Genomic DNA, 25,468 nt, shown 5'->3' with positions numbered 1-25,468 from the left:
AATCAAGGAAATATTGTCCCTCCCAGATATCACTCTGAATGCCATGCTGTATGCATCGAAGAGGTCTTGGAATTCTGAGAACTGAATGGGAAGTCAGTATTCAACACTATAATATCTGTAAGCGACTGGCACACGTGAATGATGCACATCTACATCACATGACAAATCTAGAAGAGGGGAAGAAAACATCTCTCACATGCCTGAAGATGATCCAAACAGCATCATTTCTCAAACTACAGGAAAACATCTCAGAGAAGTTCTCAGAAAACAATCATTCCAGTCAAAGGCAAAGGTGTTAGTATATATGAAGAAAGCCAACTCCTGGATCTCCTCTAAAAAGTGCCTTTCGTCCTCGGAATACATCAATGCCATCAACGAATATTTGGTGACAGCAGATTGGCTTGGGTTGAAAAAGAACAATTGTATAATGAAATATTCCTAATACTAATGATAATAGTAGTAGTATTAGTATTTATTTAACCTGGTAGAGACAAGGCCGTCAGGGCTTCTCTGCTTCTCTACCAGGAGATTCCAACTATAATATGAACAATAAAATTACAATTAATATTAAATTTAAAATTACTATTACAAATAACATTACAATTAGTATTAAATTTACAATTACAATTGCAATAAAATCAAAGTACGAAAAGATTACCTGACTAATTAAAGCTAGATAATTTATCATAGAAAAACAAAGGATATTTTATATTTACTGAATTACAAATTAAACCTAGAACAACAAAATTGTATAGCGATTAAATTACTGGATATTGAAATATTTTGTGATAGATTAAAGAAACTATTTACATTCATTCATTCATTCATTCATTCATTCATTCATTCATTCATTCATTCATTCATTCATTCATTTATTCATTCATTCACTCATTCATTCATTCATTTATTTTATTCCATAGATCTTACATGAGCAATGAAATCAATTACTGACCAAATGCCTAGTAACTTTGCGTTTGAATTCAATTTTATTTCGGCAGTCCCTAATGCTAGCAGGTAGCGAATTCCAGAGTCTTGGCAGGGCTATTGTGAAAGAGAATGAGTATGAGGAGGTGGGATGGTATTGTTAGTATTGTTTCATGATAATAATACGGTAATAATAATAATAATAATAATAATAATAATAATAATAATAATAATAGCTTGCATAAATCTGAAATCTCTTTAGTGTATACTAGTCAGCGATGAATGAAATGGCGGGAGAAAGGAATTTGTCATTCTACCCCATCATCTTCTGCCTTAGTTGCCTCATGAGTGATGTCTTATTGGTAGCACGAGGTTCAATTCTGTCTTCGGACAGCTGACTAAATAACAAATACTAATAATAATATAATTTATTGAGCTGTTTTATAAAAATTTAAAATCGTATAATTTACATTTGGCTCACTCGCGAAAAAGCCAAAGTTTGTGCTCGGGAATATTCTTGGAAAGGCTTAAGCAAAAATACAGGGACATCATTTTATTTTTACTTCAATTTTTATTGTACCTGAGTTTTTTAATGTACTTCACTCCCACCCCTTCTACTAATGAAGTTCAACCGTCCTCCACACAGATCCAAGACCGCATATACAGTCATAGTAGTCTTACGGTCATAGTAAACAGTACGTAAAGTACGTTCCAAAAATATGTTCGCGGTTTCCAGTGACGAAAGAGCTTTCAATATTGAATCATTTTCGCAAGGTACTGTCGTCCATTTGCCTACGTTGTATCCCGGTTTCCTCCACCAGAATTTATTCGCCAGTTCTTTTCTGAGAACATTAATTTCTGTTAGGAATTGGACGTCTACGTAATATTATACAACTGTTCAAAATAACTTAAATAACAGAGCCTCGTTAATAATTAATTGTCACGTGATTTCCCTCCTTTCTACGAACCTGCGACACTTGGACGGACAGTAGATAGCATATCTGAATAATTTTATCTGTGCGGGTCGGGTAGAAGTTAAGATTGAATTTACAGTACGTAAGGTATTCTCCTATAGAGTAGGTGCAGAATTATTTCAACATGAGTTACTAGTACGAAGAACGAAACTGGTAATTTGGATTAGGTACAATAGTCTATAGTGCGATAATATGCACAAAAGAACTGAAGCCTGTATCGAAATGAACGGCCACCATTTTAAAAAATGCGTTTAAATATCCATATTATGATTATTTTTCAATTTAACTTCACTCTCTATATTGTACGCTAATGTGCTGTAGACAGTATAATATACACTGCATAATGAATACGTCCACATGGACAGCTCAGTTCGTTAGTAAAAACACTCATTGTTAATACTGTACTGTATTTTGATTAAACAAAAACCTAATGACAATGATCAAACTCAAAAGCGCAATATTTCCTAGTTTACGTAAATGGATGAACTACTTTTCTTCCGTCCTATACCTAGTAAAGTGATTTGTCTGTATATTACGCCAGTATCATCGAACTCCAGTCGTGGAAGGGGGTAGCAAACGGCGTTGATCCAGAGGTATAGGCAAGTTAATATTAAAAATGTTAGTACAAAATAAAATGATGTCCCTGTATAAGGCTACATTAAGATAACATATAAATGAATGTACATTATAAAATTAAATAAGATTAACTGTAATACAGAAATGAAGGCAACATTCTTAAGAGTCCATTTCTCTTTCAGAGAAAAGTTCGCAAAACTAATTTAAAGGGGCTTACATAAGGTATGTAGTCTTCAGACATGTCGAGGAGGATGACGCAGGCACGTATTTACTGGCTGAAGGTAGAGGAAGCACCATACGTAGTGTAATCTTGCCCAAGTGTGTTTTTTCGGAAACAAATCCCATACGACGCAGCTGGAGTTGAATCCATTTGTTGAGATTCCGCAGTAGCCACAAGGCATCCGGGCTGTAGCAAAATGTCTCGGGAGACGTTTGAGGATCTCCTGGAATTTTTCTAGAAGTAGCCTCAACAGAGAAGAAGTAAACAATACATTTTTATAAGGAATTTATGACTTTTGCTAACTTACAGCTGTCAGGGGCGTACGCAGGATTTTTTTCGGGGAGGGATTTGAGGAGATAGTAAAAATGGAGTAATGAGAAATAAGTTTATATACTCACAATTTGTTTCCGAGTCACAAACATTTACAAATTGGCCTGAGTAGCGTAGTCGGTATAGCTTTCTGTGCTCGAAGTTGCGGGTTCTACCCCAGCCTATCTCGATGGCATTTAAGTGTGTTTAAATACGACAGGCCTCATATCAGTCGATTTACTGGCATGTAAAAGAAGTCCTAAGGGAAAAAATTCTGGCACACCGGCGACGTTGATATAACCTCGGCAATTACGAGCGTTGTTAAATAAACCATAATTTTTTAATTTTAACATTTACAATGACTGCAATACAAAAACAATGACAGAATGACATTTACAGAAGAAGGCGACGAGTCTTCTTAGGCATTTCATCCAGTACTTCATGAGCTTTTGCTTCTAAATTTTTATGTATATACATCAATGCCAGTCCATTTAATCTGTCTGCTCCCATCGTGCTCTTCAAGTGAGTTTTCAAATACCGCAAAGTTGAGAACGACCGTTCTGGTGTTGCTGTAGTTACAGACAATGTACAGAAAAGTTTCAGCGCCTTTCGAGTGCAGGGAAAAATAATTTCATTGCACCTGTTCAAAGATGATATAAAATCAGAAGGTATTAGGTGAAGATTTTTCTGATCAAGGAAATTTCTTCTCCACATCTTCAATTCATTGAAGAAAGACTCTGGTGATGCATCAACATCATTGGGCCACTGATTTACTACAGCCTGAACAGCAGTTTTTAAATCTTCATCTGATGCTCGCACTATGTTTTCAGGCAGCAAAGTTTGTATGGACTTTAGGATTCTCTTATGATTTAAAAACCTGTCCTTGAGCTGACCAATGAAATAGTCTAAGAACAGAAGGAAAATTAAAAGCCTAAAATACTCTTCATGGCTCTGTCTTGAAGTAAGAACGCTGTGTTTGTCTTCCTGCAGTTCTTGGAATTTAACATTTTAGCAAAGAGAATTTACGTGGAAAACTCTCTAATTCCTATGTACATTCACGAATTAAAATTAATATTATTTTTGTTTCTTGTTTCGTATTTTTCTCAAAATTTCGGGAGGGGATATATCCCCTTAATCCCCCCCTTGCATCCTCCCCTGACAGCTGTTATTATAAATCGTGTAAAAACATGCAATATCCCTTGTATAATAAATGCTGGTGACAATGATTATAACAATATGATAGTTATTACTGAAGGGGGGATTTATATGTACTAAAACTACTGCATTTATGCAGTAAAAAGTTGGAAAGTTGCTCTAAAAATTGAGAAATATGCACCAAAAAAGTGTTGACTTTCAGTGAAATTCACAATTTTCTCATACATTTATCAAGTAATAAATGAAGAGCCCACTGCAAGAATGATGGATGTTACTTTCTTGTCGAAAATGAACCAAGACTGTCAATGCATAGCTTAAGACATATAGAATGTACTTAGAGAGTTATATGACATTAACACTGATAGTCATTGCCCAGTAATGATCGGAAAATCACAGTTAAGCTTTGAGCGCTAAGCATTTCAAACTTTCAATTGCTTCTCCTGTAAAATGTATTCCAAATGACATCCATCATTCTTGCAGTGGACTCTTCAAATGAAATGAACTAATAACTAGCATTATATGGTACTAATACATTTACCTGATGCGTGTAACCTATAAGATAAAACATTGTAATAAATATAAATAGATCAATTTCTTAATTAATAACAGTGCATATCTCCAATAAATTATTTCTTAGCATCGCCACAGATATATTTGATTGTACTTGTCACTATCTCTGTCACTAGAGAGTTCTTGAAATTTATATTTTCCCCGCCATTCATAAAATATTTTGATATGATACCTCTTGCACAAAAGGGGAGATCTATAACTGAAACTTGATTAATATATTTCAGTGTTATTTGTATTTATCCTGGTAATAATGAATAGTTTGACTCGTAGACATTTTGTTTTTCAGCATTAACTTCCCATGATCACATGAGAAGATTCGAAGAGAATGGCAGTAACGTAGACCTTCGGCTCCCCCCTTCTACCAATAATGCATAACACAATGTCAATACGGCGGTTGCTGTCGTCTGCGATAAAACGAACTTTTCTGTTGATTTTCGAGTTCGTCATTTTTTTCCTGGTTATTATATGCTTATTTAAGTTGTGTTAACTCTCGCTAAGTGGTTTTATATTTTATTTTATCTGTCTTAGTATTTATTTTATTATTATAAATATTTTTGTTTTATTACTAATATTATTATTATTATTAATTGTTTTTATTGCAATATAGAACTAAATATTTCTCCAAATTTTCTGGCAAAAAAAAGATTAAACTTTCTGTAAATAATGTAACACAAATATTTACTGCAGAGTTATATTGATATTACAATTTATAATATAATGAAGATTTATAATAAAATTAACTCACATTTTTGTCACAGACTTGGCAGAGGACAATTTTCCCATCCGTTGATAATGTAGGATTCCCCTCAATCCACTGTTAAAGCAAATATATTTTGCTACTTTTTTCCTTATGTCTGTTCTCTCACAGAAGATTGATAAATGGGCAACTTACTAGTGTTATATATTTAAGCACGTGGGCTTAAAGCTGTTTCTGTATATACACCATCGTCAGAGCAGTAGCGGCCGGTGATCCAAATCCTCGGTGAGGCCAAATGCAACTAGTTTATGTGCCTCCGATAGAAAATGTTTATTTATGATATTAATTATTATTGTTGTTATATTATTAATATCATTATTACTGTATTATTATTATTATTATTATTATTATTATTATTTTTATTATTATTAGCCTATTATTATTACCAGTAATGAAAAATAATAATTTCACTCACCAAATAAGCTGTTATGCTGCGAGTTTCAGTGATTGTTTCAGTGTAATGAAGCAACCCATATTATGTGTTGAAATTTCCCATTATTTCTTTTCTTTTTATTTTTTCCTTTGACAGCAACAAACAAGGCCAACAGAGAAGTTTATTTTGCACCACATTACCACTTAACCATTTATGTTGCCCGTACCAGGATGCAATAGAAACTCGCGTTTTAAGATTATCTGTCAGAAAAATTGTCAGCGATGTCGTAGGTATCTCGGTCGGCTCTCTCTTTATTTAAAACTTCCTTTCTTTCAATATTATTTATTCTCGAAAAAGGACGCTCTAACAATGAATTAACTACACCAGCATTATTTCTGGCATTTGTTTCTGTTTATATATTCCCGAAATACATAACAACATTGGCCCAGATTCACTACACGAAGTACAATAGTACAACACCCTCACTTAAGTCATAAACTAAGACATAAGAGGAGAGAATAGTGTGGGTCTCTGCCTGCCAAAGAGCTGGAATGTTTGTTATTTATGGCCTATTTAGGAAGACAAGTCACCCTATTCCCACCCCACTCTACCCTTGAGACCGGCCCATGGTTGAGAGGAGTGAAACCTGACCAGGCCAGACGAATTGTGCCTCAGTTACAACGTTTAAAGCGCAACGTCAAAAGTCCGCGAAGATACACGAAAATCCAGAAGCAGACCCGGCACGAGAGATCCTGGCCTCATGAACAAATTTTACTGCAAAACAGGCCTATCTACATCACAAAGTTTTCAAATGCTTCTACAGCTATATATGCTTCATTCAAATAATTAATAGGCCTACATTACATAAAAACAAAATTTGATTTCAGTTAAGCCAAGTCACTGAGGCCCGGCCTCACTTGCCTCAGTCAATCAGCCGCCACTGCGTCAGAGCCTACTGGATCATAGCGTCATCTTGATATCGCTGCCTGTTGTAAGGGTGTGTTTGTGTGTTGTAATGTGGAGTCAAATAGTGAGTGTGTTCTGAAATTGATCTGTGTGTTGAGAATTTGATTTGGGTGTGTTTTAGTGTGCCTGTATATTTCATATTGTTCTAGTATGTTGGGTTCTTGGTTTTTGGGTGGATGTGTAGGATTTCCATGTCTATATATATGTTACTGTATATATGGTTAGCAATAGTAATGTGTTCGGCATATGTAAATGTATTGTGTCTTCTGGTTATTGCTTTAATGTGTTCTTCCTAGCGTGTTTGGAAAGATCTGCCTGTCTGTCCAATGTAGCACTTGTCGGAACTATTACATGCGAGTTTGTATATGCCTGTGTGGTTGTATTTATAATCAAATACATAGCACAAGAAAACAGTTACAATCCTAACATAATAGACATCATAAGAAAGACAAAACAAAAACTTAACACAAAAACACAGAAAATTCAACACAAACACAAGAACACAAGAAACACATCACACTAACATACGAAAACAAAAACACACATAAGATCGCATCCTCATTCAGAAAGCAGAAATACAACATCGCATACAGAACAGAAAACACACTACAAAAACACCTCAACACAGAAAAAAATAATTATAAGTACATATAAGGCAAATGTTGGGTAATCTATGGTGAATCCTCGCCCCTATCTCGCAAAATGCCATCTCGCTATCACCAATTATATCGATGCCAAATAATTTACTAGTTGATACAGCGCTGTTAAGTAAACGACTAAAATACGATAATGCTATAAGTGGTCTATCCCTATTGAAATGGATGGACAAAACACAAATATGTGACAGAACTTCATTGAGTAAAATTAATTTTTGTTGCATACATGTAAAATTGCAAAAAAATGAAATTCTAATTACAATCTTAAATTGATGTTCTAGAAAACATCCATTTGTAGCTGGACACAGAATTCTCCTTGACAAGAAACCAGCAATAGTCAATAAGCATACTGTAGTAGGTGAGTATATTCCCGTGTACCGCCTTTCAATCTGAAATATATCGTAATTGAATCTTTCCCTCTACACGTCGCACACCGCTTCAAGGTTCAGTGGAAAGAAATCCATACGAAACTGCAGAAAATGGATTTTCGGGGACATATTGCGTACCTAACCTATGTGCCTTTAACATATTTTCCATGAACTTTGATATAGGCTAGTTATCTACCTGCTCTAACATTTCCGATGTAATTTGAACAAACATCTTTCAATACAAGTCACTCCACTTTTTCTGAATTGGTTATTTCGTCTTCGATTTCCCATGTGTGTGCGAATTTTGTTTCTTAAATTTTGAAATCCAGACCCTTTTGTCTATTGTGTTGGCAATGTTTGTAGGCTAATTAAGCTAAATCGTGTTATGGAATGGTAGTAGAAAAATGTTAGGATTTACAAATTTTTCTTGGTACTAAACTTTTTCTCAAAAGCCACTCTTTAATTTTGTAATGATTCCGATTCTGACTGTTCCATAACGTATAAAAGCAACAAAACGTAGTGTTTTCTAACTGTATTTCTGTTAGAAATGTAATTTCTTTCAAATGCCCACACATTTTTCATTTAAGTTCAGAATAACTGACAGCTTTCAGTATAATACCCATGTTCTGACATGTTTCTTTCATATTCTCAGCCCTAAGCCACTGTTAATAAACGTTTTCGTTGTGTAGCAAAAAAAAAAAAAAGAGACTATAAAGAGATGCCGCTAATTAGGAATATGTTCTCTACTTAACTGAGTTCACGCTTTTTAGAAAAAAATGACGCTTTCAATAGACCGATATGTACCTTAATGTCAGGTTGTAGAATACGTTACATATATTAAAAACACACCTAGGCCTATAATGTCCTTCAAAAAATACATTTTATTAAATCTTTAGTCCAAAGTCCAAATTTTATATTGCAAGAAATTCTTTCAATAGCACATGATGTTATTGGTGCATGATGTACCGGTAGTACAAGATATTCCTATTGTCTGATATTTTTTCGTGTTTCATTAAGATGTTGCATGTCGCTCATCTCTGAAAACCCAAAAATTTTCTATGTACTTTTCCAGAAATTCCCTAAAATATACATTATTTAATTTATTGAGTTGTTGGGACTGAGCATTATGGTAAGCTACATAAATCCACGCTAAACGTCGAGTTAATAATTATGTTCATAATTTTCAGATTTTGATGGTAGGTCTACTGGTTCTTTTTGATTACGTTCAAACACACTTTTTGTGCCTTTTGGTATTGCAGTGTTTTTCAGTGCATTGTTTGTGTCACTTTTACGTTTATTTTACACAATTTATATGTAATGTTGTTGAAAATATTACTTAAAATATCCTCAACTATGCCCTGCAATATTACACGCTTGAGCGTATTACCTAAGGCATTTTACCTCTGCAATGAACCTTCAATCAGCCACAAAGATGTAGTTATTTAAATAATACGACTGGTAAGAGCAGTGATCGATAAGACTACTCACTATGACTGCGTCCAGGTTTTGACTTGCTAGAGCAATGATGTCAACTGATGCCCATAGGAGCAAGCGCGCGCTTTAGAGCCCAGGAGAGCCTGAGCGCTTTACAGCGGAAAGGAAAGAGACAGACGAAAGAGGTAGTATATGCCGCTTGGTCGAACTATATACAGGGATGGCCAGCACTGATTCACTGGATAAAGGGAAGAGAACTTATTAAAACTGTATCCATTTTAATTTTTAGATTTGTCTGAGAGGTATAAGTGCATTATAAGAATGTAAGTTTTAATTTTAATGTTCATTTTTCACAAGTATTTAGTTTGCTTTTTTATTCAAAAGGAATATTTTCTTAACTTTTTTTTACAGAAAAGTGATATTTTCAGATATGTTTCATTAGTAGCCTTACAGGTACTAAAACAATGTTTTCATAAATCTAATATATTGTAAATACGTATTACTGAAGATAGTGTATTAAAATGTTTGAAAATATTAGCATGGAAAATGTTTGTAAGGGAATGAATTAACAAAGCAAATACTGTTACATCACAAACAAAAGATATGTGCCTATGTGTTGGTAAAACGTCAGCTCTATAGCTTCAGCAGATTTCGAGATAATTTAATATTCTGATAACAGAAAGTTGTGCACCAATATCACCTAAAAGCATAATGCTATAGGAGTTTTATTATGTAATATTAGTTACAGTTAAAACATATACCTAGACAACTTTGCTTTGTACTATAATATTGTTTTGATTACTTTTATAAGGCTAAAGATTCCATCAATATCAATTTCAACTTATCATGTCATATTCAGTGTCTTTCTTTGGGATAACACTTTCTTTATGAATGATGTGTTTAATTCACTTAGTACAGTATAGTTGTAGTTATTATGGAATTTGTGTGAATATTCCTTCTTTACTCTTTATTATGTTATTAACGTTTAAAACAGAACTGCAATATTAGGCTAAGAAATAGGTGTTAGTACTTTCGTTTTACAGAAAATATAGAAAATAACAAACAGAAAGAAGCCATATAAAAATAACAACATAAAATTTCACGTTCCGTTTGAAGTTTGTGCACCACTGTTTTCTTAATCCAACAGACTGCTTATTCCTCCTAGCATACCTAGCGCTTAATGCCCGCGCACGACGTCAAGGTCAGAAAAATGCGCTTGCTTTGACATCACTGTGCTAGAGGAAGAGGGCAGAGGATGCGTAACTATTTTGTATACGAACGTACCTGTACCTGCGCTGTGACGTCACATATATTTCTAATCAGGCAACTTCATTACAGTTTATAGGAAGCTGAAATACGAAGCCTAGAAATGAGGAAGGAGGAGGATATGATGACATTATATTGTAATTCTTAAGATTTAGGCGCAAATTATGTTAAGGTTGTCACAAAGGAAATAACATGTGTATCAGGGATAGAAAAAGATATATTCCCGTCAAAATCTCAAAAGAGTTTGCATTGGATAATCACAATGTCTTGTCTATATATAGGATAAAGGAAGGAAAAATCAGCCAGAAAGGTTGAAAGTCTCCCGAGTGTGATCAGAAGAAAACTGACATGAAAACATCGAGAACGAACTATTTTCACACGGTATAAAAAACAAGACTTGTGTCACGACGTCCTAAACAGCGCTCAACGCGTGTCCTGGTTAGGAAATGCCGTCTGTACCCGCATCGTTAATATAAAACCACGAGTTTACTAGCAATTCAAAGTATCGTGAGCTGAGGAGAGCCATTTGCTGCTACTGGACGTGTAGTGTAGCTCTGCAGATGTGCAATGATTTCGAAACAGGAAATAAAATGCTCAACTAGATTCAGACGCTCCTCCTGAGTTCCAATCCTGCCTACAGCGCGCGAGTTTTTATTTTATCAATGTGATGTCTTGAGTTGTCTTAGTTGGAGCCTGAAATCGTGTTAACCTCATTTCACGGGAGTCCTATCAAGAGTCAGAAGCTGAAACATGGACTCGAGTTAAGGTCTGGTAGAAGTAGAATAATGGTAAAATAAAAATGGTAGGGGAAACGGAGTATACGGTACAGAAAAAAATTGTCGAATTCCCGTTTTGACCATCCCAAGTCAGATGATATTGGAATTGGGCTGACGCATAAGTTCGTGACGTTGTTTCGCTGTGAAAAAAACGTTTTATTTGAAGTAAATAGAAGACAAAAATTGATCAGTAATATACTTTTCTACATTAACTACAGGGTGTAAGGGGTATAAGTGCCATTATTTTAACTGATGATTATTCATGTCATAAGGAAGAAAAATGTCCTTACAATTTTTTTTTCTAATTGCAGTATTTGCTGGATGGAGAGGAGGGGTTTAGAAGTATATAGTACAGCTCAAGCGGGGTTAGAGGGGGTTTAGAATTTCACAGTACAGCTCAAGCGGGTACAGACATACCGGTACAAAACAGATGCTCTGTTCTAATACAGGAGCGGACCATGACAATACTGTTGTTTACATAAAACGAGCAGCAAATACAAACTTTCAATCCCATTAATAGAACATTACGGTAAATTTACAATTTATATAACAATATTGCTGCATTTTTTAATTGTAGGTCTAAAAAATAAATAATAATGGTTTTCTGCACAAAATCACACGAACTTTTTTCTAATGCAACATTTTAATCTCTCCCGCTTCCGTAAACCAGTATCATTTATAAACAAATTTCTGATTGTGTGATTTTCGAAACAGGGTAAGAAACTTCTAGTTTCTAGTAATCGTTCAGAAACTGCTACAAAAGTTCGCCCATTAGGTTAGGTTCTTTGAGGAAAATGTTGACGGTACATCTTTCTTGCCTCACTTGAATTACAACGACTTTCTCCATAAATTAATAACATATGATATTCCTAAACTGTGAATGAATTGTAAGTTGTTTATCGAATACCCTGTACTGAACTGCCATCCGCTCGGCAGTAGAGCTATGGACAGGGAGCTTGAACTCAGCTGACTCGTACTTACGTCTGTGCAGAGTCCTGCCTGCTGAACGTTGCCACGTCTGTCACGCCAGAATGTTAACAAATTTAAGCATGAATTTTTATTTAATTTCACGAAAACGTAACAGAACACAGAAATATTTATTTAAACTAATATTAACTCTTTGCTAGATGTATCTACTGATGCAAATGTTTTCGTAATTATAGTAACGATATAAACAGTACAACGCAAATAAAATACTTACATACAACATACTTAAAAATGACTTTTAAGGAACCCGGTGGTTCATTGCCGCCCCTCACATAAGCCCGCCATCAGTCCCTATCCTATGCAAGATTAATCCAGTCTCTATCATCATATCCCACCTCAATCAAATCCATTTTAATATTATCCTTCCATCTACGTCTCGGCCTCGCCGAAGGCCTTTTTCCCTCCGGTCTCCCAACTAAAACTCTATATGCATTTCTGATTGCCCATACTTGCTAGATGCCCTGCCCATCTCAAACGTCTGAATTTAATGTTCCTAATAATGTCAGGTGAAGAATACAATGCGTGCAGTTCTGCGTTGTGTAACTTTCTCCATTCTCCTGTAACTTCATCCCTCTTAGCCCCAAATATTTTCCTAGGAATCATATTCTCAAACACTTTTAAACTCTGTTCCTCTCTCAAAGTGAGAGTCAAAGTTTCACAACCATATAGAACAACAGGTAATTTAAGCAAAGAAAATAAGGAAAGAAATATTTTTTTCTGAGAAAACTATCGAGTTTTGACCCTATATTGTATGGACATTTTTTGATCCTGTAGACCATCCCCGACACAGCCTGCGAGTGGATGCCTTTGGACTTCTGGCGATACTATCCCTTATCGTCTGCATCCGTTGTGGGCTTCCCACAGGTCGTCAACTACACTGCTCATCGCCTACAGACCCTGTACGCCTGAATGTGTTCACAATTTGCTGAACAGCAAGTCTCGTAGGCGCTTCTTTGTGATACTTTAGCTGAAATACCCACTGGAGTTCAGCATAGCTTTTGCCACCTAAACGGCATTCCACCAGTGTGACTTGTTCAGCAACGGTAAAAATTCGGACGTGTCTTCACTGTACCTACAACAGAAATGACCCAAACTTATACTTTTTGTGAAATGTATTGGGACTTTATGGGCACCCTGTATATTAAACAATCTCTGATACGTGACTATCCATAATCTCATACAGCAGAAAATTTAACATAACCTAAATAACGTAAACAAACTAAATGATAGAAAAGATTTAATTAAGAATGTTGGAATAAACTCGAATCATTTTAAAGAGTACAATTTATTATTGAAAGTACAATGTTGGCAAACAAAGAAACAAATGATAGGGAGGTGATGAAACAAACAAATACTAGGGAGATGATAAAAACAAATTCTAGGGAGGTGGTAAAATTTTAGGATAAGCAGCCATAATTGGATGAAATACATCGTTCCGTACCGTTTTATTGGTCAAAAGTAATACGTTGGTGCATAAGTTCGTAGTGTTTTTGTTTCGCGTGTTGGTATTCCGGTTGATAGGGGTTTATTTATCGATTGCCATTTTTTATTTGAAGTTCAATTGTTATGCTAGAGTTTACATATTGAAGTTTTCATTTTTGCAGATAGTGAGTGGAGCCGTGGACGATAAAAAATGGAGTGTCAAAGGGAGAAAGTGGAATATTTCCGACATATTCTTCTTTTTGAGTTCAATAGAGGGGCGAAAGCAGCGGAGGCGGCCATAAACATTTGCGCCGTGAATGGGGACAATGCTATCGGAGAGAGCACTGCAAGAAAATGGTTTTCTGTTTTAAGGAGGGTCGTTTTGACATTAGTGACACTCCACGTTCAGGAAGACCTTCGGGGTTTGATGAAGACCGTTTAAACACATTAATTCACAACAGTCCATGTCAGAGTACTCGAGAACTGACAATGTAATGAACTGTGACCATTTCACCATCGTGCGACATTTGCATCCAATGGGCAAGGTTAAAAATTCAGGTGTATGGGTACCGCAAGCTCTGGACATATGCGGGTGGACATGTGTGCATCTTTGTTTGCTCGGCATCGATTGGCTTGGGGACAACATCGAACATTTCTATCCAATATCGTTACTGGTGACGAGAAATGGTGTCTTTATGCTAACATAAGGAAAAGAGAGGAATGATAGAGTCCGAACAAAAAAGCAACTCCCCGTTCAAAGGCCAGCGCGCATCCATAAAAGATAATGTTATGTATCTGGTGTGCTGAACTACGAATTGCTTCCCCGAGGTGTAACCATCCACTGTCGACATTTATTGCCACCGACTGAGACGTCTTGCACACGCAATCCAAGAAAAACGACCAACAAGACTGCGTGAAGTGATGCTACTCCACGATAACGCCAACCCGCACTCTGCTAACCTGACACAAAACACTATCCCGGAGTTGGGTTGGGAAGTCATTCCGCCCCCACCTTATTCACCTGATCTTGCGCCCTCAGATTTTCACCTCTTCCGCTCTCTATCGAACAATCTTCAAGGAACTTTGTTTCCGGATGAAAATGCGCTTGACGACTTCTTTACTCAAAACCACGCGATTTCTACAGACGTGAAATCGAAAACTACCCCAGCTTTGGCAGACTGTTGTAAATAGTGAAGGAGAATATACATTGTATTTTTGATAATTAACTTCTCTCTTGTGTGCATCTGATGTGTTTAATAAACTCATGAAAAATCGCTATGGAATTGTGCACCAACCTAATAGTATGACGTAATAAAAATATAATAGTCATAGTAAAAATGTTCGAAAATGAAAACTTTGGAGTTTAAATCTCGCTCATAGAAGTATTTAAATTCTGGCATCAAAAGTTAAAAAGTTACTGGCAGCAGAGTTCGTACAGTATCTAGACAGACAACACAACAAAATTGAATGTCAAAACAACACAAAATGAGAAGAAATTCACGTTTCCTTGTTAAAATAAGAATGTCACAATTGCATGAATTCGTTAAAAGTCCATCAAACCGCATCAAAACTTAAATTGTCCAAGTTAAATACTGTTGTAACTTCTGTAATTTATAAAAAAAATAGTGAGGTATGTGGTTAATTCACATTCAGTCATAGATTTAAACAATATTTCATTAATCTTCCTACTACAAATCTATTTATTTATTTTATTTTGCTAATAATTGTAACATAAAATATAATATATACAGAAAAACTTTAGCTCGCCCCTGAAAGAGTAGAACTCGTGCTCAGGGGCAGATTCCGGAATTGAAATTAATAATTATACAATACAATTTGTCTTATGTCTACTATGCAATTATAGTATATAAATTTAAATTACAATTTTTCAATTTTTATAAAATCCATACATAACTTTTTAAATTTAATACTAGAACTATTAGAATTGACACCATTAGGATATTTAAATCTAAATTTGTTATATATTCCTGGACCTAAATTACTACTATGATTAAATACTCTTGAGGTGTTGCATTTTGGTTCAAACAATCTTAAAGAATTCATACCTTTTGTTTCATAACTATGAGAATACAATTCAAAATTATTTCGATTTTTATGTATAATTTTATTAATACAATATAATAAATTTGTCTTATGTTAAGTACATTAAAGTCTAAAAACAATTTTTGAGATGGAAAATCAATAGGTTTATGAAGATATATTATTTTCTTCTGTAATAAATAAAGTGGATTAAAACTGGATTTAAATAAGCCACCCCATCCTATAATTCCATACATAATTACCGATTGAAATAAAGTTAAATATATTGTGCATAATAAACTTATTGACAAGTAATTCCTCAATAAAACAAAATAATATATTATTTTACGCAATTTATTACAAAGGTAATTAATGTGTTGGTTCCATTTCAAATGATTGTCGAAAATTATGCCTAAATACTTAACTTCAGAGGACTCTTTAATAATCGGACATTTACACTGTATAAGACAACAATCAGAATTATGTAATTTAATACTTAATATAGATGTAGGAGGTTTGTTACATTTTTCAGATAATGAGAATGGAATAATTATGGTTTTATTTTCGTTCATAGAAAGATAGAAATAGTTTGGAAAATCGCATCTTTTGTCTCTCCTGAAAATATTGTCTAATCAATTCACGTTTTGATTAGTTGCTTCTTATCCGTAATAAGAACTATTTAGATAGGCGCGTTTGTCTACAAATCCATAGCTGTGTTCAGCCGGAATTGAATTCCCGTTTTGGCTGATTATACCTGGCTATTTTTTGGCTGAGGTTTTCTTCAACTGTAAAGCGAATATCAGGCAATTCCATGGCGAAGCTAGCTAAATGCCATCTCAATAGCAACAATTCTATCGAAGCTAAATCATCTAGTATTTGATAGAGAATTGTTAAATAACCGACAAAAATTTGACAGTTTTCAGGCACGTTCCCAGAAATTCTAGCTATTTTCCTAGTTAAGTTCCAACCTCCTGAATAATGCCCTTGCATCAATATAATATGATATTGGTCTAAAATGATCACAAATGAGACAGAACGGCCCAAAGGATTCAATCTATGACACTACATCGTGATAATGATAATGATGATGCGGATAATAACAGGTCACTTCTAAAGGAATAACGTATTTGAAGTGGCTTTCATCTTTCGTTATGTTAATCTGCTAATAGACCAAACTGCGAGTACACACAGTTTGGTTCTACAGACTTTGTGCTAGAGTGTAAAGCCGATAATCTTCGTTCGTTATGTGACATCAAACAGAACCCTCTTGGGAATCTTCAAAATCTGGGACAATGCACAATTCCTGTTTATATTCACGATTGTCAGTATAATTAATGTATAAGCCCGGAGCGAAATCGATTTCATAATTCTCCTGGCTGGAACAGCTGGTGACAATACAATGTTTTCAAAATAAACGTCGGTTCTAGAATGTCCACGGTATATTTTGTTCCTTATATTGCCTGACAATCTTTTCCATAATGTATTACATCAGACAGCATGGTTTTCCCATTAAAGATGACACATATGCTACGAGTTTATTTGTATCCTCTTCAGTCCCGAGACAAATTTAAAGTAAAAAAAAATGTTATTTAAAATATTATTTATTGGATAATTGGCGATACAAAGACAAACACTAACCAATCAAAATTTTTATCATTACCTCAATTCTTGTTTTATGCTAGGTAACATATGTGATACCTTGGAATTCTATGGAGACCTAATTTGGTATCTATTCAGTTTTATTTATTTTACAAAAATGGATACAATTGCAATACAATGTATCTGTATTCCAGCAGCAACACTACGCTTAGAAATCATGGCAAATATAATACTCTAGTTAAATATATAGATTATATAGAAAATATATTTCCTCCGTGGAAGAAAAGATAATCTTTAAAGATGTACCAGAAACTACACTACTGTTAAAAAAAATCTGAAGAATAATAACAACAGAATAACAGCAACAACACTAAGTGACATATATAGTAACAAGCATTTTGCAAAATATTGCAGAATGTTCCCTGTGGCTATACAGACGAACCCTGTCCTAAACCAAAGCCTATACCGTTTCAAGGTACCTAACACACACTTCCTAATCCAGTCATTGACCTATATGAATTGGTTCTGCCCACAATTTTTTTACTAAATTGTCTATCTATTGGAGTATTATACAATATACGGGTACAGTGATCAAATGTGATTGGCAGTTTCACACAGTCCCTATTACAGGCATTGACTTAGTATACGAATTTTTTCTGCCCACAATTTTTTACTAAACTGTCTACCTATTGGAGTATTACGCAATATACGGACACAGTATCCTTCTTTTTGACCAGCACTTATAGTCTTATACTAGTTCCACACCGAACTCAGTCGATGCCACAAAATGGACGTATTATCAAACTACTTTAGTAGAGCTAGTTTGTCGTCATTTTTCACCACTTGCTCGTAATTACCCTACCTTCTTTGTTTTCTTATCAGTGTCACTTTTTAGTGAAGCGTATCATATTGTAAAGAATATTCTGATGATATGAAAATGATGCGAGCATGAAATAACAGCTATCACATTTATACAATATTAGTGGCTTGTCCAGCAAATGCTGCAAACTAAGTTCATTAGACGTTCAAATAAAAATTTTCCAGATTTATTTTCAATGAAGGATACCAGACATTTTGAAAGTTATTTGCTTCCATAATAATGAAACATACTCCTTCTGAATAGGTTTTTATGGCAAATACTCGTACTTTTTCTCGAACATATCCACCTTAGTTTTTGAGTTTAAACGCGAAAACGCAAGTAACAATGTCAGGACGTTTAATAGTTTTTCATGTGGGAGTAAAGCAATAGCTATTTCAGGTCATTGTGGATTGTAGGTTTGTAGGCCTCTTATTTTATCAGTAAGTAATATCTTTTGGTCTTTCCTTAGGAACTGTAATTTTTGCGCTCTCTCGAGCAAATACTGAAGAGAATGACGCATATAAATATCTACACCACACTGCCATTAAATGTATGAAAAAGACCCAACCCCACTTGATTAATAACTATAAAAACATTTGATTTTTGTTAACAATATTATCTTACGGAAGTTTTGTAGCCGCCACTCAGTAAATTATAGAAAATATCGAGATCTAACTTAAGATATTTTCTACGTCTACTTATATAACCCCAAAACGGTTCACTTTCATATCAATAATATAGTATTAATATGTATAATTAATTAAAAATAGTCACTTCATGGCATTAACTATAATAATATTTCATTTCTAATGGTAATAATGTCATCAAACCACCTCAAGTTTTTTAGATTTTAATATCCAATACACAGCTTTACTCAGAAAATTAGACACCGCAAAATCGGACCTTTAAATTAATTTTAGTAAGTCTTGAAGTTTTTAATAACCAATTGGATTTGAACTCTAAATATGTCAGCAATCCTGCAGGTCGTGGCCTTCGTGTAATAGACTATTTATTCTGAAATGCAATAATTAGTTCTCAAAATTGACGAAAGATGGATTTTGGAAAATAGGAAAATTATGTAGGAAAAATAACGCTTCACTGAAAGTTGCTATTTTTCTGAAAATCCTTGGATTCCAAGCTTCAAAATGAGGGGTCATTTATTAAAATCCGTTCTGCCGCTTTCACGTAATTTCCATTACCAGTTCAAATTATATATATATATATATATATATATATATATATATATATATATATATATATATATATATTCTGCTTATTACACAAAACTATAGCACCGTGATTTATGAAACGTCATGCTAGTGACCAAAGGTATCGCCAATGATATCTCTTAAAAAGTAGTGTTGTGCGCCTGTATGAGAACCCAAACAATGTTTCTATTAATATTACGTGAATAGGTAATGTGTCAGAAAGTATCAAGAGTTAATATCATTTCATTTAACATAACAAATCGGCAATTATATTTGCTTTTCTCAGCCATACAGCTGACTAGACGGAATGATAAATTCAATCAACTGGAAGCATCTAGTGACAAGAAAATAGAAGAAACTTGAATGATAACCAGAAGGCGCAGATGGTACAGAATAAGATACCTCAGGCCACGGACCTATATAAGTGCATAATGGATGACATGAATAAATTTCTAAGCTATCATATATGATACCGAAGGGCAGACGAAGATATATCATTAGCGATCATATTATAGAAGCAATGGAAATATTCAAAGTAAGATGTCGTTGAGTACACTTTTGTTACAATCAATTAAACATTATAAATAGTTTACATTAAGATTATTATAATCCGTGTTATCTGTCAATTTATTTTAAGGGCTCCATATAGCAAGTCATAAAGATTCTCTCCAAGACTTAGAAATTTCTTAGTATTGTGGCACCTATGTTTGAGTTTGCATTTCAGAGAAGTAATTTCTTCCGCGTAATTTATTGATATAGTATGTGCTTAACGGACGGGATATGAAGTATTCCTAGGCACTTTAGCCCAAGTAGGTTCTTGTACACCAGCTATGCAATGGACTGCAAGCAGATTTTGCTGCTCTGTTAAGCCTATGTCACTATCCGCCACAACACGCATTCCTCACTAAAATACTTCTGGCGGTGGATTGCCGTACCTCTTAGATCAGCCATGTCAATTGATGCTCATAGGCGCAAGCGCATGCTTTAGGGCTCAGGAGAACCTGAGCGCTTTACAGTGGAAAGGAAAGAGACAGACGAAAAAGGTAGTATATGCCGCTTGGTCGAGCTATATACAGGGATGGCCAGCGCTGATTCAATGGATAAAGGGAAGGGAACTTATTAAAACTGTATCCATGTTAATTTTTAGATTTGTCTGACAAGTATAAGTGCATTATAAGAATGTAAGTTTTAATTTTAATGCACATTTTTCACAAGTTTGTTTTTTTTATTCAAAAAGAATATTTTCTCAACATTTTTTTATAGAAAAGTGAAATTTTCAGATATAGGCCTATTTACTTAGTAGCCTTCCAGGTATGAAACAATGTTTTCGTAAATCTAATATATCGTAAATACGTATTACTGAAGATAGTTCATTACAAAATTTGAAAATATTCGCATGGAAAATGTTTGTAAGGATATTAATTAACAAAGCAACTACTGTTACATCGTAAGCAAAATATATATGCCCATGTGTTGTAAAAATGTCAGCTCTATAGCTTCAGCAGGTTTCGAGAAAATAATTTAATATTCTGATGATAGGAAGTTGCTCAACATTATCACCTTAAAAGCATAATGCGATAAGAGTTTTGTTATGGAATATTTGTTACTTACTTACTTACTTACTCACTAGCTTTTAAGGAACCCGGAGATTCATTGCTGCCTTCACACAAGCCCGCCATTGGTCCCTATCCTGAGCAATATTAATCCAGTCTCTATCATCACATCCCACTTCCCTCAAATCCATTTTAATATTATCTTCCCATCTACGTCTCGGCCTCCTCGAAGGTGTTTTTCCCTCCGGCCTCCCAACTAACACTCTATATGAATTTCTGGATTCACCCATACATGCTACATGCTCTGCCCATCTCAAACGTCTGGATTTAATGTTCCTAATTATGTCAGGTGAAGAATACAATGCGTGCAGTTCTGTGTTGTGTAACTGTCTCCATTCCTCTGTAACTTCATCCCTCTTAGCCCCAAATATTTATGGAATATTAGTTACACTTAAATAGATACAGTACCTAGGTAACTTTGTTTTGTATTATAATATTGATTTGATTAGTTCATTGATTACTTTTCTAAGGCTAAAGATACCATCAATATCAATTCCAACTTATTATGTCATTCTTAATCTCTCTCTCTCTCTCTCTCTCTTTTTGGGATATCACTTTCTTTATGAATGATGTGTTTCATTCAGTTAGTATAGTATAGTTGTACTGCTATGAAATTAATGTGAATATTCCTTCTTAACTTTTTATTATGTTATAAACGTTTAAAACACAACTGCAATATTAATAACTTGGTGTTAGTACTTTTGTTTTACAGACAATATATATATATATATATATATATATATATATATATAATATCAAATAGAAGAAAGCCATATAAAAATAACGACATAAAATCTCACGTTCCGTTTGAAGTTTATGCACCACTGTTTTCTTAATCCAACAGGCTGCTTATTCCTTCTTCCATACCAAGCGCTTGATGCCCGCGCACGACGTCAAGGTCAGAAAAAAGCGCTTTCTTTGACATCACTGTCTTAGATATACAGAGTGTCTCAGGAGGAATTTCAAATACTTTGGTTTGGGTTAATCTGATATACCTGTGTCCGAAGTCTGTTGGGGAGAAATTAAGGGGAGAAGTAATGGAAAGTCTTGAGGTTCCGTGTGCTATACTTGACGTGTTACGCCAGATCTTTCGCACAAGGCAGCATCTGAGCTCCACAACGCCTGTGCAACATACACAACTTGAATGCACGTTCACTTGGCATTTATTTCGCGTATTAGCATAATGAACACGTAGACATGCTTTCTGTTTATGAATTTTGTGATGGTAATGCATTGTCTGCTCTTGAAGAAACATACGACGCGACGTTTTCCCAATCGAATGGTTCCAGCTAGCTGTGTTTTCCCGTGTTTACCGGATGTTATCTGAAACTGGTAAGCTACCAAGTGTTTCACTGAGATCGGAAAGCGAACAGATACCTGCATATGATATCAATTTACAATTCATGAAATGAATTTACAATTCATGGAATTTATAAGAAGGGCAAACTTGGTAATTTATCTTGTGTAATTATTTTATTTTCTTACTTATTTTGTACGTAATTATGAAATAAACTTATTGGAACAACACAAGATGCAGCATTTTCAATAATGTATTATATCATAATGTTCGAAACGTAGAAATACGTCTATAACGGCTCTCTCTATTTAAAAGTTCGGCTATCAATAATTTCCCAACCGTTACATTTCGAACAGATATTTTTTATCCATGGCGCTACAGACCTTTGCAGGGCCAAGACCGACCAGCCGCCTGCTGGCCTCACGTCCACATGCCGAAGCAGAGGTGGACGATCATCCAACCAAAATGGAGGTATCGTGTGGTTAGCACGATGATCCTCCCTCCCCAGCCGTTATAGCTGTTTTGCGAAACCGGATTTTCGCTACCTTTCGTAGTTCCCCAAGTGCACCACGATGCTGGGTGGGCACCGGTCCCATACACTGGCCGAAATTTAATGATAAAATTTCTTCCCTCATGAGGACTCGAACCAGCGCGCATTCCGTAACGCGAGTCCTAGACTGGATGCGTTAGACCGCGACGCCACGGCGCGGGATTTCGGACATAGATATATCAGGTTAAATAGCTGTATGTTAACCCAAAATATATTATCCTAAAGTATTTTACATTCTTCTGAGACACTCTGTATATAAGTGGTCATATTCCCGCCAGAATAAAAGATGAGATCACGGGTGTCTCCAGTGGCTCTTTACAGTGACAATGCCATCTGACAATGTTCGGACAAACCACGAGGAACATCAACCAAGGTGGTCGATCGGTTCTGCGCCGTGCAAACACAAGTAATGTCCTGTTTTTTTCAAAACGGAGATGGTAATGAGAAGGTATGAGGGAGAATAGTAGAACACCGAGAAAAACCCTCAGAACCTTGGCCTTGAGCACCACAAATACAACTCCGACACCGCGGAGATTTGAACTCAGCTCCGTGGTCGTCGTAAGCCAGCGGTCTACTAACTTAGCTGCCAAGGCGGTTTGTTATGCGTAATTTTGATGGTTGTATTTAAGTTACTTCATTATTAACCATGTTGCTGATGAATTGCTTAAAACCAACAACAATGATTATCATCATCATCATAATCATCATCTATTTATAATATTTTTGCAAGTTGGAATGAGTCTCTATGCATTTATTTACAATGCAATGAAGAATCGTTGAAGTAAAGCAAAGAAAACATATATATATATATATATATATATATATATATATATATATATATATATATATATAGACGTTGTGTTCCACTGTGGTGGGAAAATACAGGTTAACTATCCGAATAAACAAAAATATGGTAACTGGATTCTATATAGCCTACCTACCTTTTTTAGCTCCTGTGTACTGAAGTATGAAAACTGATACATTCAAAATGGGAAACATTTGTGAGCATCTTTAAAGAAGTATGAGCACATTTTAAACGCTCGCATGGTTAGAGTGAAGCTTAAAAAATTTAATAGCATTTAGGTCAGCAGTCTCAAGGTTAAAACTGCACTGGGCAAAGCATCGTTAGTCATTGCAAAACCGAAGGAACCCGATCGTAGAATGACGTAACCTTGAGAGCGCTGATTGTGATGCTTCTGTGATAAGACGTACACCCACATCACCTTTGATTCATAACATGTTATTAACGTATTATACTTCATGTTAGGCATGCACTGTATAGTACATAATCCGTAGCGTGTGACACTTTGAATGGTATCTGAGTAAGGAAAATGAAAGTAAGCTTTCTGAATGGATATATTCCATATTTGAATACATTGTACATTGTAACATTCATGTTAAAGAGCCTCAAAATTAAAATTAAAAGTGTAAAATATTAAAAATGACGAAAGCTAATCAACTATACAACATTGTATAAATGAACACACATACATATACGTATATACATATATATATATATATATATATATATATTACACTGTACATAACCTATACACATTATACATAACGAAAATTGGGTTGTAAACAATTCAAAATCCTTTTTATAAAGATTAAACTCCTTGAATCTATGCTCAAATGATATTCTAAGATCTTTCAAAATTTCACTGTAAGATGTTGCTGTTGTATTAAACCAGATAACCCTTTAACATTCTCGACTTTCCAATAACGTGAGCCTCATAATAAAATACTATTTGATTTTATCATACATGTCAGTTATTAAGCTACCTTTCCCTTTTAGGTTTTTGACTAAGACGCAGTGATATGACTAAGAAAGGCTAAATCTTGTATCCATTCCTCATCAATAAGCTCTGGTACTGGATGCTTAAAGACTGCCTAAAAATTCCTTTATCTCAACCTTATTAGTTCCACTCTCTGGAAACAAATAATCTTTTTCCAAACTTTCTCATAACGCTTAATTTTCAGATTTCCTAACCACTTTAGACGAGCCATTTCCCTACGAATGCTAACGGAAAGTAATGTGCACTGTAACTGTGACCGAGACGATCTGTTCATATTACGCGGTGTTTGACGTCACTGGACGAACATACCCAAACGCTTATCTAGCTGCCCTCTTGAGGGCAGCGTTATTCTGGAAGGAGCGACATCTGCCCTGTTAGTTCATGTTTGAGACCGCTGATTTAGGTCATATTGGGTACATATATACCCAATATGGCCTATTATTTTTTCTTTCTTTTGCATATAAATATGGAAATAAGGTTACAGAAATAAAACAAATCTTCTTTTTAAACATGTCTTAGTAGCCTATATGAAAGTATAAGAAAAAAACTGCTCAATTTTTTTTAGGATTCTGAAGGAAAAAATTAACAATAAAATTTTTCTTTCTCAAAATTATCGTTTATGGTTCACAGTCCGGGCAAAAGAAACGCCCCTTATCGTTCGTAGTTGAACCAGCACATTTTTTCATGCACATACGTATCACAACTTTCACACTTCCGCATGTCTTTTATTACGTCTTCATGGCATATGTTACAGAACCATGATTCCTTTT

The 25,468-nt window shown here is 34.9% G+C and overlaps 1 long non-coding RNA gene across 1 annotated transcript in view; it reads right to left on the bottom strand.

The window, feature by feature from the left end:
• Positions 1 to 1,187: 1,187 nt before the first annotated feature.
• Positions 1,188 to 25,468, bottom strand: part of LOC138691180 (uncharacterized) — a 231,559-nt gene continuing 207,278 nt past the window's right edge. Inside the window, exon 3 of the long non-coding RNA XR_011329760.1 lies at positions 1,188 to 2,939. This is a non-coding gene — a long non-coding RNA (uncharacterized lncRNA). The remainder of the gene's footprint in view (positions 2,940 to 25,468) is intronic.

This window comes from Periplaneta americana, chromosome 16 (assembly GCF_040183065.1).
Source record: "Periplaneta americana isolate PAMFEO1 chromosome 16, P.americana_PAMFEO1_priV1, whole genome shotgun sequence".
NCBI classification, from domain to species: domain Eukaryota; kingdom Metazoa; phylum Arthropoda; class Insecta; order Blattodea; family Blattidae; genus Periplaneta; species Periplaneta americana.
The sequence above is the reverse complement of the archived record's forward strand: the minus strand, read 5'-3'. Positions and strand labels throughout refer to the sequence as shown.